At 35.1% G+C, this 16,959-nt stretch overlaps 1 protein-coding gene across 3 annotated transcripts in view; it reads right to left on the minus strand.

Moving 5' to 3' along the window:
• LOC121726548 (U8-agatoxin-Ao1a-like) overlaps positions 1 to 16,959 on the minus strand; it is a 64,398-nt gene that overhangs the window by 3,220 nt on the left and 44,219 nt on the right. The window lies entirely within an intron of this gene.

Consider the following 16,959-nt stretch of genomic DNA (forward strand, 5'->3'; position numbering starts at 1 on the left):
TTTTTTGCTTTTTTGCTTACTCATCAATAACGGTGTTTCGTAGGAAATTCTCATCTACTACATAATAAAAGCTAATTAAATTCTCTACAACTTCGTGCTTTACACTTTGTATCTATCTCCAATCATTGCCTCGCTATGAGCTTCTAAAATTAGCCGATTTTCAAAAGTGTGTTTTTTAGGGTTTCGTACCCAAAGGGTAAAAACGGGACCCTATTACTGAGACTTTGATGTCTGTCCATCTTCCTGACCGTCTGTCTGTCCATCTGTCTGTCCGTCTGTTTGTCCGTCTGTCTGTCCGTCTGTCTGTCCGTCTGTCTGTCCTTCTGTATATCCGTCTGTCTGTCTCCAGGCTGTAACTGAAGAACGATAATAGCTAGAGAGTGAAAATTTTCAGAGATTATGTATTTCTGTTGCCGCTATAACAATAAATACTAAAAACAAAATAAATATTTTAGGGGGGCTCTCATGCAACCAACTTGATTTTTCTCATACAAAAAACAATAAAATGTTGAATATCGAACCTATGCCTTTTTTTTCGTTTAATATCACTTTGGAAAAATTGTTTATAATTAGCAAAACTAGCGCATGGTGCAATACTAAAGGGTGTATTTTTTATTTCTTAGGAAAAATAAAACACCCTGTATTATTGCACCATTCGCTAGTATTGCTTATTATAAACAAATTCTCCAAGGTAACGATGTACGGTTAAATCCAGGAAAGGTTAGATTTTGAAGGTTTTATTGTTTTCCCATACATTTTTTAAAAATATGAAACAATATACTAAAATACAACACTTTCCTCAAGTTTGCCATATACGATTACTTTCCAGAAGTCATTCCTTACCAGCAACACCATAAATTGATGCAATAATATAGGGTGTTTTTATGTGATTTTTTCTTACCTTCTACCCTCATTAAATTTTTACTCCCATGGTTTAGAGATTTTTCGTCATACAATAAAATGTTCAACTTTTTAAGCCCTTTCATTTGGCGTATGTCTCAAAGTGGTACATTAGTTTGGACGATATGCCCCTCCTTTTTTTATAATTATTAATTATTTATTTTATTTAAATTTTATTTTTAATTATTAAAGTATAAATATAACTTAGTATTTTGTGAACATTTCAGCCTACCTTATGCCATGATAGATATCGAGCAAAAAATTCCAAAAAAAATCAAGTTTGTTGTATGAGAGCCCCCCTAAAATATTTAATTTCTTTTGTTTTTAGTATTTATTGTTATAGCGGCAACAGATATACATAATCTCTACGAATTTTCAACTCTCTAGCTATTATCGTTCTTGAGTTATAGCCGAAGACAGACAGACGGACAGACAGAAGGACAGACAGACGGACAGAGAGACGGACAAATAGACGGACAGACAGATGGACAGATAGACGGTCAGGAAGACGGACAGACATTAAAGTCTCAGTATAGGATCAAACCCTAAAAAACACACTCGGCCAATTTTAGAAGCTCATAGCGAGGCAATGATTGGAGATAGATACAAAATGTAAAGGACAAAGTTGTAGAGAATTTAATTAATTTTTATTATGTAGTAAAAGAGAATTTCGTACGAAGCACCGTTTTTGATGAGTAAGCAAAAAACCAAAAAACGGGACCTTCTTTGCCCCCCCCCTCCATCGGGCTCACCTCGGAGGGGTCAGGACTTTTAGTATGTTTATCTCCTAACTAGTATAGACAAAGTACCAAAGTCCAAATTTCTGCTTTCGACTTTTCCAAGCAGAATCATTCGTTTACTAGGCTAAATGTAATTTCGCAGCGCCGTTGGAGCGCGCGCGTTTGAAGCTGTAACAAAAGTATGGACGAACAGTGCTGCTCAAGCGCGTGACTTTAAACGCAACTACTACCCCCATACGTCTTCGAACGCGCGGCGCTCCAACGGCGCTGCCGAAACGCTAAACGATAAAACCAGCCATAGATTTATATGGATAAGTCGTCGTACGCCGCGCGGCGCTTGGTTTTCAAGGCCTGTCCATATAAATCTATACATTGGAATACGCCGCCACCACTCCCGCCCCGTTGCTCGCTGATTTCAAGACTGAAGCCTGAAGGTAGCCCGTAGGTAGCAGTAATTATTATTTTTTCTGTTATAATCATACAATGCTTCAAGTATCTTTTGACACTTGGATTTGGTGCAAAACACCTGATACTCAAATGTACACCACTATAAGTTCTTATTCAGCTATGTTCAAAGTAATACTTGAGGGATAATTGCACTTTACAAGAGTCCACGTTCAAACATACAAACATTAGCAAAATTCAGAAGATTTTCATTGTCACCAAAGAAATGAAAACATTTATCTTAAATTGTAAAAGCATAATAATTTTACAAACCTTTATACAACTTTATATTTCAAACTTATAAAACAATTAAGATATCTCGCTCTCGAAACGTATCAAATGGCGTCAAGCAATCAAAGTTGTCTCAGTGTAACTTCGGCTATAGACTATTATGTTATGTTACAAACGTGGGAACAAAGTTAGAGTTGGGAACTTGTTACGACAACTTGGTGTTACTGAGTTCTGATTCGAAGTGTAAGGTAAAAATCAAGTACTCGGTAGAAGAAAACTCATTATGTTATTGTTCTGAAATGCACCATATGTAATTATACCGGAGTAAAATATGAATGCTCAAAAAGGGGGTGTGCTTGGAAAAGTCGAAAGCAGAAGTTTTGACTACGGAACTTTGTTTGGACTAGTTAGTAAATAAACATACTAAAAAAAAAAGTAAAAGTACTGACCCCTCCGAGGAAAATACCATAAAATAAGCTATCAATCATCCATTTACTGTCTTCAAAAATGTTAGATATTTAAGAAAATACAAATATCCTAAGTTCGTATTGATGTGTGTAATTGAAAATCGACCACTTTTAGAAGCTCATAGGTAGGTATCGATTGGAGATAGATACAAAGTATAAAGGACAAAGTTGTAAAGAATTTTATAAGCTTTTGTAGTACAATAAAATTTCGTACGAAGCACCGTTTTCGAAAATTTAGCAAAAAACCAAAAAATCGGTCCTTTTTTCCCCCCTCTCCCCTCTGGCTCACCTCGTAGGGGTCAGGACTTTTAGTATGTTTATCTCCTAACTAGTCCATACAAAGCTCCGTAGTCAAAATTTCTGATTTCGACCTTTCCAACCAGAATCATTCGTTTACTAGGCTATTAATTATTATTCTTATTCATAACTTATTATGAATTGTTTTTAAATTATTTTAATACTAGACGATGCCAGCAACTCCGTTACGTCAAAATTCGTTTATCGCGCGGGGACAGTATATTTTTCCGGGATAAAAAGTATCCTATGTCCTTTCCCGGGACTCAAAGTATCTCCATACCTTTCAGCAAAATCGATTCAGCGGTTTGGGTGTGAAGAAGTAACAGATAGACAAACACACTTTCGCATTTATAATAATACTAGCTGTCCCGGTGAACTTCGTGTCACTTTAAAACCTTCCCTGGACTTCTACGAATATTTGAAGACTAAAATTAGCCCGATCCGTTCAGCCGTTTTCGAGTTTTAGCGCGACTAACACATTTGAAAATCCATTTTTATATATAAGACTAGCTGTCCCGGTGAACTTCGTGTCACTTTAAAACCTTCCCTGGACTTCTACGAATATTTTAAGACCAAAATTAGCCCAATCCGTCCAGCCGTTTTCGAGTTTTAGCGTGACTAACACATTTGAAAATTCATTTTTATATATAAGACTAGCTGTCCCGGTGAACATCGTGTCACTTTAAAACCTTCCCTGGACTTCTACGAATATTTTGAGACTAAAATCAGCCCAATCCGTCCAGCCGTTTTCGAGTTTTAGCGCGACTAACACATTTAAAAATCCATTTTTATATATTACTAGCTGTCCCGGTGAACTTCGTGTCACTTTAAAACCTTCCCTGGATTTTAAGACTAAAATCAGCCCAATCCGTTCAGCCGTTTTCGAGTTTTAGCGCGACTAACACATTTGAAAATCCATTTTTATATATAAGATATAGATTAGTTTTTATTGTAACCTATGACATAATAAATACGTTACGTAACAATAATATATTAAGTAATATTAAAAATTATTAAGGGCTAAATATTTTTATGTAAAAACTGATTGACAAATTCTTCACAGTTTCGACTCTGAATCTTATCTTCCAATCTAGGATAGAGCAACTATCCGATTTTAATCATTCAAAGCAATCGGGGCTCCTCCGACCGTCGACCAAACGCAATCACCCGACGTGATGAGCCTCAATATTGGGCGCGCTTCATTTGCATCCCTAATACTACTGACTCGACCTGAAGTTACATCGTGCTGATGTTCTAGTGGATAGAAGCTTCCAAAACTATCACCTTCGTAATATGCAAAGCATTAATTATAGCTTTATATTAAGTGAACAATTTAGCTAGGATTTACTACATTTCAATATTCAAAACATCGCATGTATTTAGGTAATATATATTACGTATATTTATGGGTATATCTTCCCCCATTTTCAAGTAATGTATTATCTTGGTAAACACACTGACAATAATAATATGTTACTAATAAATTAATTCTAAACCATTCGAATAGAATCTGCAAAACTCATACTAAGTTAAGATGATCAGTGAATACTTTGCCTCAATTTCAAACAATGAAGTTGTTCTTAATTGAAATTGCTTAAAAATATTATATATATTACACACACATATATACATTTTACTTCTCCTCTACTATAAGAAAGTAGTGAGCTCTACAGTTGTTATGAGGGAATATTTTGTCGTTTGTTTAGTATGGAACAGATACTCCTTATACCGATGTTAATGAAAATTAACACAAATAAAGGGCCACAAACACAAATACTAGGCCACAAAGAATATATATTCTAGTTCCCGCGAGATTTTCTAGTGAACACACAAAGAAACAGGCAACGCAGGTAACAGGATAAAATCAATCAATTACAACAATCACTCGCTCTATCGAGCTGTCGTATAATGCTTGATATAAAATCCGTTGAGGTTACATGAAAATCGATGACAACTCCATACGATGCGTCTTCGTCGATTTGGATTCAGCCGGTAAAGGATGTATCCTTTACCGGCTGAATCCAAATCGACATTCGATCATTTGATGATGTATCATCAAATGAATTCAGTCGGCATATCATGCGTCATCATCAAAATGAATTTATTTGTCAAATGATGCATCATCATTAAATTATATTAAAAGATGCATTATCATGAAAATGAATTTAAATTCATCATCATAAATTTGAATTTAGCCGGCAAAGGATGCATCATCATCGATTTGAATTTAGCCGGTAAAGGATGCATCATCATTAATTTGAGTTTAGCCGGCAAAGGATGCGTCATTATCTATTTTAAATTAGCCGTTAAAGGGTCTGCCGCCGTCACGTATGGCCGTAATTTACCGGCGACCGGCGACGTAGCCCGAGCGTGAAAATTACGAGTGATTTTGATTGACGATGTGAGTCTTGCTTTATTCATACATAAAATATTGTACCAAAAGAGATGTTTATGTGTTAAGATTTGTGAAACTCAATTGTTCGTCAGATTTTTTTTAACTGGCAGGCAAGGCTGTAAGTTACGATAAAAATTTGTTTTTAAAATAAATATTTAAATAAATGTGGTTTTAGTTAAATATTAGTATGCATCGTTGGGCAATAATGATCCGGTTTTTTTATATAAAAGTTTTCCCAAACTAATTTGATACTGGTAAATGACATTTTCGATTACGAACATCATGTTTTTTTATATAAGAGGAAATTTATCGTCGCTTTTATTTTAACTGGAAATAATATTATATTTATTTATTTATTTATTTATAAATTCTTTATTTGCATTAAAAAAAACAATATAAAATAACTAAAACAAAACAACATTAGGCAAATAGGCGGCCTTACCGCTTTCAGCGGTTTCTTCAATTACATCAAGTAATATCTATAATTAGGGAGCTGGTGAGCATTTAGGTATATGATTTGCACAAGTTTCACATCGAGGTAGATTACAGTATACGTCATTACGAATTGATTTGGTCCAGTAAATTAAGGTCCTACGTCGCTGCGTTTTCGCGTTACAGCCGATTAAAGTTGCTTAAAAAAGGGGATATTAAATCATTTGCACATGTATGCCCCTGGGGTTCATGGTCACAAACAGCTTGGAAACGAAGAAAATCGAAGAGGCAGATATTCAGGGCTCTGCATTATTATGGGGCGGAGTTGTAAAAATGTTAAAAAAAACTCTACTAAGTAATTTGCACATGGTTGTCATTGCGCCCATTCGATTCATTATGACTCCGTGGATATGAAAAAACATTTGGCAGCCATTTTACTCACTGATTTTTAGGTGTATAACTGTTTGAAATTCACGGAATCAAGGGGAAGCGGGTATTGCATGGGATTATTGTCATTTTTTATAGTCTATTGTTATTATTTAGTTTGATATTATTCGCTGAAGTCGCGGTAACGATTCAACTTCTTCTGAAGCTGAAATCTATGGAATCACATTTTTTATAAGGCAAGAGAAAATGAAATGCGTTTGAAACTAATTTAACTAGAGAGTAAATGTTTTTTTTTTAATGTATGCTTGAATTTAATCTGAATAAGAATTACAGTAGTTAACAGGTAGAAACCGAATATTCCTGACGCGTGCTTAAAATTGAATTTTGTACTTCTAGCTTTGCGCGAGCGTCGTGTTGAAAAAAAAATTCAAATTTTGCCTTTGAAATATCAGAGGCCTGAACGTCTGCCTCATCGAGTTTCTTGGTTTTCATGATAAATTCAAACATCAATCCAAGAGGCAAACATGTGCGCATAATGTAAAAATAAAAATGTGCTATCTTTTTTATTTTTTACATTTTTGAAACGCTGTCAATAGCGAACGCAGAGGCAACATGCTGGCAGACTATTTTTCCGTGGTCCTTCTCATTGTATTAATCAAACAATTTCAATCTGCCAAGTGTGCACTTTTTATAGAGTTTTTTAAATCATAAAAAAAAAAACGTTACAAAAATGTAAAAAATAAAAAAGTGCTATCTTTTTATTTTTTACATTTTTGAAACCCTGTCAATAGCGAACGCAGAGGCAACATGCTGGCAGACTATTTTTCCGTGGTCCTTCTCATTGTTATTAATCAAACAATTTCAATCTGCCAAGTGTGCACTTTTTATAGAGTTTTTTAAATCATAAAAAAAACATTACAAAAATGTAAAAAATAAAAAAGTGCTATCTTTTTATTTTTTACATTTTTGAAACCCTGTCAATAGCGAACGCAGAGGCAACATGCTGGCAGACTATTTTTCCGTGGTCCTTCTCATTGTTATTAATCAAACAATTTCAATCTGCCAAGTGTGCACTTCTTATAGAGTTTTTTAAATCATAAAAAAACTTAAAAAATTGAAAACTACAAAAGTCAGAGCCCTGGATGTCTGCCTCTACGATTTTTTGTGTTTACAGGATGACTATGATCATCTGCCTCAGAGGCAGACATGTGCATATATTATCACCCACCTTTTTTTTCAACATTTTTGAAACGCTGTAAATGGACAACGCAGCGCCACCATGGTGACAGACGAGGTTCTTGATGTTTCTTAGGGTGTAATTATCACTATTAATAACGTCTGCCATGTGTGCTGATCATATAGAAATTTTGCTCACCAGCTCCCTAACTATTGGGGCCTATTGGCGCGTTGTAAGGGCCAAAACGTCAATAATTCAAATGATGTAACATCAGAAGAATTATGTTCGTGTTGTGCACACGGGAAGCTCGCTGAACCGCGTCCGATGTTCACGCGCTGACAGTTTGAATTTATGTTTGTATATTTTTCTCGGAACATTATTATGATATTCTGTACGTTAATATTTGTCGACTTATCAGATGAAAGCAAAAGTTGTGTGACGTGTGCGCATATATCGTTAGCGAAGTCAAATCAAATTACGATACCGAACGTTGCTACTTATATAAGGATGTTACGTTGCTACTTCTAAAAGTTGCGTAGATACGATGACGACAATTCACTATAGTTATTTCTTTTATAAATTATACATAATATTATATTCATAAAAACTGCTAAAAATTTAACGTTTCGGGACGTTAAATGTCAATTACCATATTTTCTGCACTTTTCCGTATCAATAATATTTTATCGAATTTCAATAATTGTATTGTATGGACTACCCTGACATTTTTACGGAATAAAACAGGAGAGATGATGAAAATAAAAAAACATCGGGAATGAAATCTGAGAACATTTCTAGAGACGTTATATTAGCATAATTTCTTATGAATTTAAATTAAATCAACCCGAGTGAGACATATTTCCGAGGACTCGACAACTGGGGGCAAATTTCCGTTATTTAATTTCAAGATGGCGCCTCGTGACGTCACTCCCAAACACAATTACAACTTGGCGTTGGTACATGATGTTATGTACTGGAGTGTAGAAAAATTTACAGAAATAAGTTTTATCATGATATATAAATATCATGATAAAAACTTATTTCTGTAGCTGTAACAAGTTTTATAGCATTCTTCTATAAAGAAGAATACTATAAAACTTGTAATACTCATTTAAATTTTAACGAAATAAAAGATCTACATTATTTATACAGACGTCATACTTATACAATTTTGCGAGTATGTTAGATAGACAAGGACAAAACGTTGAGAAAGTAAAACCTTTGTATATATATGTTATTAGTAAAGAGCAAATTAAGTCTTAGACTAGATTTATATGCGTCCACCCGAGCGCGCGGTTTGGCGGCTACACCGCGAGACTACTAACAAATTTATGTGAACTAGAGATCGCCCAATGGTCAAAATTCGACCTTACAAATTATCTTCTTCTTTTGGCTCCCCGTTTAAAGTATTGACTATTTCAGATTTAATAAATAAAACAACAATCCATTTTTAATTTGACAACAGACTTAAACTATAAACAAAAGAGTAATAATTCGTATGTATAGGCTTGTCATTCAAAAAGATGGTAGTGTGCACATTGTAGTGTGTGTAATGTTTTATTTGTTAAAAAATTATGATAAAAGCATAATTTCAGTATAATATTAGCTCGATGCACTCCTCCTTCATATAAACTATAACTCTGCGAAATTTCATGCACCTACGTTTCCGCATTTTTCGTCAAAAGGGGTCCAAAGTTTTTTGCTCACGTATTAATATATTATAGATGTCAGCGCGACTGCTCCGCTATTTAAAATATCGTTACAAACATTTGCCTGTGATCTAGCGGTGTAACGGCAAAACCGCGTGTTCGCGCCGCCGCATATGAATCCAGCCTTAGCAATATTTCAAAGACCATCCGTTGCAGATTAGTGAAGTTAGGAAGATTAACCTAATTTACACAAGTAACCGTAAGTTACGGGATTTATAGTTAACACTTGAGGTTGGTGGGGTCATGACAAATGCCTGTCCCCTAAATAAGGGTTATACTAAACTTGCGATCTGGTAAATGTAATTTTGACATCAAATTATAATATAATATGACATAATGTAGGATATATTATTTTACCATGTATGTAATTATGATTTATGATTGTATGTGTGTTATATTATGTGATGTGTGATGATAAAAATGTAAAATGTTTTATTATTTTTAAATAAATACTATTTTATTTTGAGTATACTCGACCCGTTGAAATGAGGAACATAATATAATAACAGAGGGGTTAGTGCGAGTTTTATTGGATACGACGCATCGAGCACGTTAACGCGAATTTATATGGGATCAAAGCAGTATCCACGTTAGCCAGTAGATGGCGCTGCTTTGATTCCATATAAATTCGCGTTAACGTGCTCGATGCGTATGACCGAATGAAACTCGCACTAACCCCTCAGGTCGAAGACGAATTTTCAGTCCCGTTTCGATTTCGATATAAGGTTATAACTTATAATATTAATTTTCCAAGTCATTCTGAAATTGTAGCGAGTTATGAAACAAGAACGTATGACATAAGTGTTTCAAGTGATAATAGTTCTAAAATCGACTACAAGACATCGACTATCGTAAATCCTTGATCAAGAATTTAATATTCGCACTGAACTCAGAGAAAATTGGTTTAGTACAATGTGTATCTGGTTTAATTAGTACTTGTAGTAGTGTAGTTCGTCTCTACCTCGTCCATAGTTCCGACTAAACTTTTAACGTAACTCGGTTTCCCGGAACAAGATTTAGTTACGTAGTTTTAACACGATTGGATGAATAAGGTCGGGCGAAGTAATAACAAAATATAGCTTGTCGTTTTATGGAAATGTAATTTTAATTTCCTTAACTGTTTTTTTTAGATATTATAGTTTACTATTGTAGTATTATTGCAACAAGATGTTCAAACGTAATATAATAGATAGACAGACACATTTTTCTTCAAATATACACAATTTGTTAAATGTTCTGTTCGTGTATCACTTTGTCAAACCGATTTTGATATTTTTTTTTACAATTTACTCAATTGGATTATAATATTTTTTCAATTAATTGTAACAACTTTTTTCAAATAGTTTTATTTAGGTCTTGTACACGTTTGTCTATCTAAAAGTAAAGTACACTATAATTGTATTGACCGCAATGTCTGTTATACAATAAAACCGTTAAATTGATACTATTACTTTAAACAGAAGCAAACAATGGCCTTAAACATATTTTGCTCCAAATAAAATTGTTTATTAAACCTTAAGACCAATTTTATGTTGTTTATTCGTAAGGTTCAAGCTTCAAACACAATAAAATAAATTTTCCATTTATACCTAATTCTAAAACAGTTGAATTTAATTAGAATCAACATTGTTTCGGTGTTAGCCTTATAAATAAATCTAAGGGCAGAGAATCTATTGAAGTCCAAACTTCATTATCAAATATTTACCAGGAACAAGCTCGGGGTCTTAAAATACGAGTTTTACAAACACAAATACGAGTTTTATGGCGGTAAATCGTAGTTGAACAATAATTACGAGAAGGGTAAGCGGTGCGCGTACATTTTTAATGAGCCAAACATTCTGAGTTCTGACGATAAACTTTCAGGTGAAGTTGATTTCGATATCGGTATCGTAATTAGTGAAATGGATTTCATTAACATCGCTTTAGATTATTCATTACTAATTAACAATTACTACTGTAAAAAAGTAAAAAACGCTATTTTGTATTTCAATGAAACTATTGCATACAAAACTTACACTATCAAAATACACTATTACGAGAAAATGAGCGTACGTATTATTAAACAAAATCTGAAATATTTAAATAATTAGCTATTAAACAATGCCGGTATGAATAAGGGAAATATTGAAAGAATGACATCATAAATTAAATTATAATTTTCTTGAATTTTACTCGTAAGATTCTGACTTTGTGTTCGGTATTTTCAAAGAGAATGTACGCGAATCATAACGTGACAGAATAAAGACATTTTCGAGAACATATTCTGTTAAATCTTTATTATATTTAAGCATTCAAAGGAAATATTAGCTCAAAGCAAGTTATGTGAAGCTTAATAAAAACACCCTCTGTGGGCGTAAAGATATATCTTTTTACAGAACATTCTTTGTGATAAATCACATTGGCAGTATTGAATTTGCGAAGTGGACTTCTTGCGAAGTTTTCATTTGAGACTAAGCGCTACATGATGTTGGAAAAAGTTCCCGAACCGTTCTCACTTGTGATCGATTGGACGTTATATTACATCATATTTTTTCTATAAAAGTTCTTAAGTTATAGCAAATAACTTTTGGATTCTTTTAAGTATAGGTCTACCAGAATCTGATGGAAAAAAGTGAGAAAATAAATTGACTAGCAATACCGGGGTAAAAGAAGAATAAAATATTTTGATCTTTTTTCATTCACACATTCTGTGTGTGAAACATGCAATTATAAAAATGTATCAAATGATCAAGGATATATTTTTTTTAATCTGCCATCAAAATTTGCCATCAGATTCTGGTGTTTACTTCTTATAGCTACAGCAAGATTTTTCCTAACAGCTCAATAAGACGTCATCATGTTATTTAAGAATATTAGAAATTATACAAAAAAAAAAAATTGTTTGTTATTATTTTTAGCAATATTCCGCGAAAACAACTTCCACCTTTAAGTAAATGAGTGAGGTGTTGGGGCGAAACGCGCGTCGAGGTTTTCAACCTGCATGGTGGTGAGGGGCCTTGCACGGATTTGCCAACATTATTGCTTATGTGGTGGTGGTGTTTGCAAGTTCTTGCATGCGAGTGTACGCATAGGCAGTGTGGGAGGAGGGAGGTGCTGTACGCATGCCTATGCGTACACTCACTCATTTACTTAAAGGTGGAAGTTGTTTTCGCGGAATATTGCTAAAAATAATAACAAACTAAATTTAAACTATGGATTTCCACAAAGTAACGCCTGATTCCATTAATTATTTAGAAATTATACAATCCATTTCCAAGTAAATAAAAAATCAGGATGAAATAACAGCAGACGTTGAAACACTCTCGGTGATTATGTTTTGAAAATACGATGTTATTGCCTCCGTGAAGGGCAATCAAGTACTTGGCCGAGACAGAAAATAATAAAAATAATTGATAACACTCCATTGTATAACTTTACAGCTTGACATTTACTTTCTCTTTACGGACGGACAGAAATATACTTTTTATTTTAGCTGACAAATATCAAAATTGTTGCCTAATTTGTCAATTAGCCATTTAGTAATAGCAGGTACTCGTATTTGGTTATAATATTTCAAATGTAGCGAGAAGAATTAATACGTTCTAGAGCTGTATTTAGTTAGCATTAACTATTATTATTAATTTAGAAACGGGATCCCTTAAAATGACGGTACAAAGTACCGCAAAAACTTTAATGAGAGTACCATCAAACTGAAATTTAATTTACAAATAAACTTCTCTCTCCTCGGCAGCTAATTTCACTTTGGGAGTTTCAAGGATCTGGATCATTTCAAAGTGTCTAATAAATTTATTTCGCAGTAGTTTTTGGACCATATTGTAAGTATAAAATTAATTTTCAAAATTTTGTTGAAAAGTTGAGTCATCTGGTTATAACTTTTGAATTCGTTAAGTAGGGTTTTATTTATATCTGTATTATTAATAATATTATTATTATTTTAAGGATCAGTTGACTGTCTAAATTGTCACGGCTCAAAACGTTTGGATTATCCAATATTTTTAAGAAGATTTCTGAAAAAAGCATACAAGTAAAAAAAAATTAACCAATAAATAAGCAGTTATTACAAGCAGTTAGCTTACAATTAACTAAATTGATGTAAATGAAAAGCTGTGATGTATACCAAAGAGCATTTATGGCGGCCAAAGGTGGCAATATTTGTTTTACTGTTAGTAAAGTTTTAATAAAATATACGGAATATTCGAAAGCCCGTCTGATACGAGTGAGGTACGGTCTAACGGGAAGTTGTTAGGGCGCACTTTAGCTGCAAATTAAGGAACACTTCCTTCGGGTACGACGTGTTGGAGTATTTGCCAGTTTACCTCGCTTATTTATTTACTTGGATAATATTTGTACGTTTGAAATTATTTAGGACTTTATTTTAATGTTTATATTTTCTTTGTACCTAAATGTTTCGTCAGTTATGCTAAGTACTCACATACGGTTTTGCTCTATAGTTTTACTCCAAATCGAGCAATAACTACCGTGTGGACCGCAAAACTGACAGCTCGAAGGCTCGCTTCGAGCCGGCTCGATGGAATTAAATATGTCAAATATGTCATTTCCTTCGATTCGGAGTAAAACTATCGAGCAAAACCGTATGTGAGCACTTAGCATAAAATTAATTATTTTATAAGTCAGCGGGGAAATTGAGAACCATTGCTTTTGTTTCGTAGCAGGCTTCGCGTAGATCTAGTCGCCACATAGACCGCTACAAACTGAAGAGTAGCTCTCTACGCCGATCTCCGCGTGATCTAGGCGTATAGGGCAGCACAGCTCTCTCTACGCAGCGCGGCGTGGCACACCATTTTATGCAAATTGGTACGCCACGCCGTGTCGCCATCTTACCCTCTTTTTGTGGCACGTACAGCGCAGCGCAGCACGAGCGCAGCGGCGCTTAAATGGTCACATCTAGCAGTTCCTCTCAATTAATTCAGCAAATGAATTGTCAAAACTGTCAAACTGACGAATTTCAAATTAGTACGAATTACTAGACATGAATTGCAAGCAGAGTGACCATTTTGCAATTAAAAAAAAACATAATATTCTCCAAAGCGACCATTTTAGCCCCGCAGAAGATTGCGTAAAATGCTACGCCGCGTAGAGCGCTACGCCGCGTAGAGCGCTACGCCGTGTAGATCGCTACGCTACACAGACCGTTATGCCGCGTAGCGCGCTACGCCGCGTAGAGAGTGCTGTGCTGCTTGGGAAAAATAATAATATTATAATAGTATTAGTAATATAGTCTATATTTCGTATCACGTTAGTTTACGTCCTTTGTGATTTGCATTTCTTATTCCTAAACCACAAAATTGTTTCATTTATTAATTATAGTATCGGTTATTCCTTAGGTCGTACGTACATTTGTTACGCTTAAAACAAGCTTATGAAATCAAAAATAATGTTGCAAACATTTTAAAATTAATGTCATGCATATAATCGCATCATGAAAATTCATATTTTATGCTCAGCCGATGATAAGATTAAATGAAAACCCGACACCACCACGTATAAAATTTAACAAAATATTATCTTTTTGACTTGAATACTAAATAATATCTATCTCCAGTCGAACTTACAATTTAGTGTTATATTAACATCTTCATCACTTGATAGCGGTGCTGAGTACCTAATAATCGAAGTCACTGTCAGTCATTTAAAATTCCTTCTTGGCTTGTTTTACAACCCCTCTTCATATCAATTACTTCGCTGACTTTGAAAATATTACAGACAAAATTATACCTATTTACGATAAGGCCCTAATAATGGGTGATTTTAACACGTTCCTAATAAAAGATGATTGGCGCTCCGCACGGCTTAAATCCATTTCAACTGCTGCTAATTTGCAAATTTTACCGCTGTCAGCTACGCACTTTTTCCCAACTACGAACCCTCGTTGCTTGACTTAATTTTGCTATCATTCATCAATTCAGGAGCGCTACAGCGCTCCTGAATTTTCATATCATGATTTAGTGTATGTCTCTATCCATTTGCGCACCTAAGCGCAAAGCAAAAATCGTCATGCAACGCAATTTTGCAAAAATCGACCTGCCTAAGCTACGTGATGATGCTCAACGCATTAATTGGTCTACAATTCAATCAGCGCAGTCTGTTGATGAGCAAGTTACACTATTAAACGACGCGATAACTAAATTATATGATGCGCATGCTCCGATCCAACCTATTCGTATCCGTCATCGTCCAGCCCCTTGGCTCACTGATGAAATTAAGCTTTTGCAATTAAAGAGAAATAAGGCGAGACTTAAATACAGACTTGATCCGAGTGACGCAAACAAAGAAGCTTATTGCGCTGCGCGAAACCGTTGCAATAAGGCATGCAGAGATTCACGGAGACGTTATTACCACAAGGCCGTCTTAGAGGAAAAGGACCCAGCACGTGTATGGCGGTTCTTAAGGTCGCAGGGGATTGGCAAGAGTAGCGTCAGCTCTCCAGCTAATACCATTGACCTTGACGCCGCCATAAGTCATTTCTCGTCGCCCAGTCCTTTTGATGCTGCAACAAAAAATCACACGCTCTCATTATTGTCTTCCACGCCAGTTCAGGACGTGCCTGTGTTCGAATTTTCTGAAGTCTCGGTTGAAGATGCTAAGCGAGCTATTATGTCCATTGACTGACTGACCATTGATGCTGCTGGCTGTGACAACATTGGCCGTAAAATGATTTCCCCATTATCAGATATTCTGTCCTTTCCTATCACCTGGATCCTTAAAAATTCTATCCGAACGGGTAATTTTCCTGCTGCGTGGAAAGACGCTGATATTATACTCTTCCCGAAAAAATCAAACCCTTCCCTTTTTTCCGATTTCCGCCCCATATCCATCCTGCCTTTCCTTTCAAAAGTATTTGAGCGCCTAATCTATTTGCAGCTTAATCATTTTCTCCACAGAAATAATATCCTTGATCCCTTTCAATCAGGCTTCCGCTCAGGACACAGCACAACCACGGCATTGTTGAATATTCTGGAAGATATTCGCTCCAATGTGGATAATCGTCGTCTTACTATACTTGCACTTTTAGATTTCACCAATGCCTTTGGAACGGTTGATTTTGACTTATTGCTCGCTTCATTAAGATCAATTAATGCCGCTCCTAGCGTCTTAAGGTGGCTCAAAAGCTACCTTAGAGGCCGAAGACAGCGTATTCCTGGTGATAACGATTACTCCATATGGCATGACCTTTTAGCGGGGGTCCCACAAGGAGGCGTACTATCACCTTTGCTATTCGCTCTGTTCATCAATACCATTAGCAGTCGCTTGTCGTCTCTTTACCATTTATACGCCGATGATATGCAAATCTATACTAATTCCGATATTGACCATCTCAAGGAGGCGATAAAACGCATCAATGATGATTTGCACCTTTTAGAAGAATGGTGCAAGTCCTACGATATTTTTGTTAAACCCAACAAAAGTCAAGCCATCATTATTGGAAGCCCTAAACTTCTATCTAAAATAAAGATTCAGGCACTCCCATCTCTCACACTCAAAGGCTCCATAATCCCGTTTGCGGATACAGTCAAAAACCTGGGTGTAATTTTTGACAACACGCTTTCTTGGAAACTACACATAAATGCAGTCAGTAGTAAGTTATTTCGAGCGAGTGCATCTCTTCGTCTGGTTGGTAATTTTCTTCCAATAAAAACTAAAATTGCACTGGTTCATGCATTGCTTATGCCAATTTTAGATTATGCAGACATCTGTCTCATCGATATTACGGAAGAACTTTTAGACAAACTCGAGAGACAGCAGAATGTTTGCATCAGAT

Source organism: Aricia agestis, chromosome 4 (genome assembly GCF_905147365.1).
Source record: "Aricia agestis chromosome 4, ilAriAges1.1, whole genome shotgun sequence".
In the NCBI taxonomy this organism is placed as follows: Eukaryota; Metazoa; Arthropoda; class Insecta; order Lepidoptera; family Lycaenidae; genus Aricia; species Aricia agestis.